Genomic DNA, 5212 nt, shown 5'->3' on the forward strand with positions numbered 1-5212 from the left:
CGAATTTTCGACGGAAATACATGTTTGGAAATACCCTGAATTCAAAAAACCTAGTTTGGAAATATGGTATGTGTGTCTGTTTGAGCCTAGTTAAAAAATTAAAAGTGGTTCGATACTGAAATTGGATATTTAAGGCGTGTTTTTCCTAAAATGTGACAGCAACGTTTGTTTGAGTGAGACTCTTTTGGAATAGATTTTTTCACATTTTTAAGATTTTCTCCTAAATGGCTCTAACGATTTTCATAAAACTCAGTTAATCAATAAGCAATAAAGTGGCACTTAATATCGGATAGGTTTCAAATTAAATCGTAAATTACCTTTAATCTTATTTATTTTAAAAACGTTAACATTTCTTATTGATAGTCATAACATGAAATTTATAAATGCACAATAATGAATAATTTCATGAATAACTAATGGCGGCAAATGAAAAAATAGATAAAGCTGATTCGAACAGGAAGTGCCGAAACCCGATCGCATGACTGCTTCATAGTCTTTAGTTGTTGAATTCATGGCAGAAACAAAATTAATATTTGTCATTCTCATCTCGAGAAACTCTAATATACTTTTACAGAAACGGAAAAATAAAAAATAAATTATATTGTATCCAATTTAAATCTCAAAACGCTCTTAATTTCTTTAAAACTCCAACGTTTTGGCCAATTCGGCCATCCTTAAGGATAATTTAAATACTAATTTACATTCACTTCAATAATTTAAAATATTTTCCAGGCTATTCCGCCTTGCTCGACGATTCAGTCAAAATTACCCTACTTTGTCACTCTTAACATTAATATTGAAACTTTTAATTACAAATCAATTTAAACTTATTAAAGTTAAATTTATTGATAGTCATTTTTGTTTAGAGTAAAATTTAATGCCGTTTATTCTGTTTATAATTATCTCGACGCAGCCACGTGCTGTTAATCTCCCACCAAAGCAGATTAAAGGCTTTAATTATTTACGATGAGGCAGTAAATTAATACTGTTCCCAGGAAGTGCCAGTTTTCGTAACTTCATAAGCTGATAAGTCGAATGTGTTCGTGTTCTATAAGTAAAAAATGTATTTAATGTTTGAATATTAGCTATTGCAAATCGTTAATGGTTTAACATTTCTGATGAAAAATCGTTAAGACCATTAATACTACATATTAATCTAGTATAATTTTACCTAAGTAAATTTGATAGTCTATATAATACCTCGTTCAGGCTAGATCGACTACATAGGGAATATTAAGGTACACATGAATATAGGTGAAATGTACATGGCTAATTTCATTTGTGACAAAGTAAGGAGCATTGAGGATTTTACAAAGGATTGGATACTATATATCACTTATAAGGCTAATTATTATTTACATATTACTATTATTTTATATATTCGTTAATATTTTTTTTAATTCAAAAAACTGTATTTATTGATAGATATTAAAATTAGCCACACCGTTGTGGCGATAAATAAACATTATTTATTTACATAGATTGTTGTGATAAATTTTAACAAATAGCTGATTGTGATAAAGAATTTTAATTTTTTTTTTAACGTGAACATTGACTAATTAGAGAAATTGTTGAATAGACCTGGACAGAATAGCCTACATGAAGTTGTATTTTAAAATTATTTAGTTCTAAAATTGTTCCTGAGGATGGCCGAAACGTCGGACATTTAAAGGAATAACATGTTTTGAGACTATAATGGATAAAATTTAAATTTATTCATTTAAACAACATTAACCAGTCTCAAGAAAGTGTTTAAGATTATAGGTAAAATAATTATAAAAATAAAATAATGTCTCGTCACATTTACACTCTTATGTACAATATTTACACAATCGACCTGAGGATCCCTGAGTCCACTCTATCCCCCACGTGTGAGAGGTAGAGCAGAGCTCATAAGATCCAGGCGGATTTCTCTCGCCGCTTCACTGGTAATGAGCCTGTAGAGGCTGAGCAAGTGCGCTAAAGCCACAAGCACTCAACTTTAGTGGAGAATCTGATCATTGCTAGAACTCCAATTGTCAATTTTTATTTTACAATAAGTCTCTTAGCCACTGCCGTTTCAACTTTCAAGGTGGATTGTAGGGATGGGTGGAACTAGATAAGGATTGGACCAAATGATTAGGATGATTATAAAGGATTATATGGAATTTGAGAATTTGGTTGGTATGAGGTCAAGGACCAAAGGGATATGAAGGTGTAGTGATCTGTTGGAAACGTAATAGGGTCTATTACCTATGGTGATAAGGATTTTGGATTGAAAGGATTGGATACGTTTGTTGTTGGACGGTTTATAAATTAGAAGTTTGTTTTCTAGTGAGAGATGAGAGGTCCGGCTGAGCAGTCGTTATAGTTAGGTAGATCGTCTGTTGAGTACTTGTCTTTCAAGTCTAGTATGTTGGTTCCTGGTGAGTCTTTCTCTACGACGAATCCAAGATATCGCACTGTGTCAGATCTGGGTAGAAAATATTATTAAGAGTATCAGGTGGACAGAAGCTGCGGCGGAGGGTGAAAGTCAGATAGATACATTCAGATTCGTTGACTTTTATCCGCCAGTGGTTACACCATTTCTCAATCCGGGTGAGACGTGTTTGTAGATTGGATGAGGCTGTTACAGAATCAGAATGGGAGAATAGGCATATTATTGGTAAATTTTGCCGGGAACGTGTCGGGATTGATGGGAATGTCAGCAGTGAAGAGGATATAGAGGAAAGGATCCAAAACACTGCCTTGGTGAAACTCCTGCCTCGATCGGCACCATATTTGAGTACTCGGAACCACTGCGAACCCGAAAGGAGAGATTTGAGAGGTAGGAGCGGAGGGTATGGTATAAGGTTTAAGGTACTATGGACTTGAGCTTGAAAAACAATCCGCCATGCTATACCCGGTCAAAAGCTTGATATGTTCAGAAAGGCACCCGAGCAGTATTGTTTCTTTTCAAGAGCTGAAGAGATATAGTTAACGAGTCTGAGGCCTTATTGAATTTTAGAGTGCCTGGGGCAGAATCTAAATTGGTGTGCGGGAAAGTGGTTTGTTCTAAGGAGGTAATTATAGAGATATGTAAGGAACATTATAGCTTTGGGAGAAAGTTGAAGAAGGATTTGAGGAGTCAGATGATCATACCCTGGAGATTTACGAGGAGTTAACATCTTAAGTTGATATTTTACCTCAGAATGGTTCACTGCTCAAAGGAGGTAAAGAGAGTGGAATTGTTGAAAATAGGTATTCTTCAATTTTTTCGTTTTGGTCAGGATGAAGTTCGTGATGAGGAGTGAATGACTAGTTCTTCAGCTTTATCTTCGTCGGATGCAGCCCATATGATATCATCTCGTCGTAGGGGCTTGAAATATGTTTGGATTTTAGGATTGTTTTGGTCATGTTCCAGATGAAATTATCCTTAGTAGAAAGTGTAGAGAGGTAGGAGTTGAAGGACTGGGATCTATGGTTGGCCAATTCTGTGTTGAGTAGTTTGCTGATAATTAAATAAAGAAAAATTATATAAGTGACGATCAGAAGGGTGTCTTGTGCGATTTGGAACATTATATGGTAGGGAGGCAGACCAGACAGCTTGTTGGATAAGGGTTGTGGAGGAATGGACTGCATCTTCTAGTTTTTCAGGGAAACATTGAGATCGGTTTGCTCTGTTAGGATTTGGCAAAAGAAATTCCAGTCCTTATGAATGAGGGTTGAGGTAGTACAGGAATTGGGGATATGGCGATGGTTAGGATTAGCGGACTATGGCCTGGGGATAGGCTATTGAGGCGTGAAAGGGAAGTGTTCAGAGGTCCTAAGCCTCTGTGTATAAATAAGTCCAGGAGGTCAGGATTAAGGTTAGTATCGGTTGGCCAATATGTAGGAGGATCAGGACAATGAATATTGCAACGAAGGGGATTGATTGCAGACAGGAGTGATTGTTTACGGAAATTAGTTGTTCTGGCTCCCCATTGTTGGTGTTTTGCATTAAGGTCTGCCCCTAAAAGAAAATGGTGTCTAAGGGAATCAAGAAAGGAATTGAATTGTGGTTGGGAAGTCATTAATATTACAATAAGACAATATTCCTCTTTGGAAAATAAAAAAAAAAGAAAAATTCATTTGCACTTTTCAGGTTACGTTTTCTCACTTAGATAAAATACCTTTTGCAAAGCACGACAAGAAATATTTAAATAATTTATTTTAAAAATATCATTCGATGGATTCCAACATTCTTTCTTTAGCTTTGCAGAATATTTTAAATAATTATAATGCTTTTCCTCTCCAACTATACACAACATTTACTTTTCTTATATATATGATAGCGTTACTTTGAAACAAAATAACCTATTTCATTTCTCTGATCATAAATAATCTATGCCGTAATATATTACTGCAGTAAATAAGAGGGAGACTGCATAGGACAAGAAGCCGAGAGACTGACCACGAACCCTCGCCAAAGTCCCGCGAGCCAAGTCCCGATCGATACACCCCTCGCCCCAAGTCTCAGGTCCAAGTTTATTTTCGGCACCGCTCTACAAATCGGCTATTCTTAGTTCTCTCAATTGCATAATTTATGTTAAAGATCTTTTTATGTAAGCCTCATTCATGAAATTCGTTTAAAATTTTAACGATGTATACTCTGTTAATATTTTTAAATTCCTTAAAATATTTACACATCGTTTACATTCATGAAATTAATTATAAAACATGAATATTTTATCAGATGATTTAATGAACATTACCGACACATTAACAATTTTTTATTTTTCATTTTGTGTTGTAATTAAGTTAAACAATCTAATGAAGCGATCGGTAGTTATTATTCATTAACATATTTTCAGAATGTGGTAAGGCAGTCCTCTCTAAAAATGTTCTAACTAATAATTCCAACGTTTGGTAAGATTTGTGGACTCGTGCTAACATTGCATGTTGACGTTATTTTTGTAGGTTTTGAAAATAAAATCTTAAGATCGAAAAGGCGGAAATTATGAATTAACCATTTTCATTAATGTGTTGCAATAAAAAATCGAATTTTAAGATTTCTGGAAGTAACAAAACGAATATAAATTTTACATTTTAAAGAATGCCACAGTTAAACTAAGAGATAACTAAGATGTCATGCAATTGGGAACGGGCGGTATGTTCGAATCTGATGTAGCTATTTTTTTTCCCTTTAGTTATTCGTGAATTTCTGTAATATTTCATATCAATAAATTGTTTATTATTGCTAACAATCAGAACT

The sequence above is a fragment of the Halyomorpha halys genome, unplaced genomic scaffold (genome assembly GCF_000696795.3).
Source record: "Halyomorpha halys isolate HHAL.00 unplaced genomic scaffold, Hhal_1.1 Scaffold1928.1, whole genome shotgun sequence".
Classification (NCBI taxonomy): domain Eukaryota; kingdom Metazoa; phylum Arthropoda; class Insecta; order Hemiptera; family Pentatomidae; genus Halyomorpha; species Halyomorpha halys.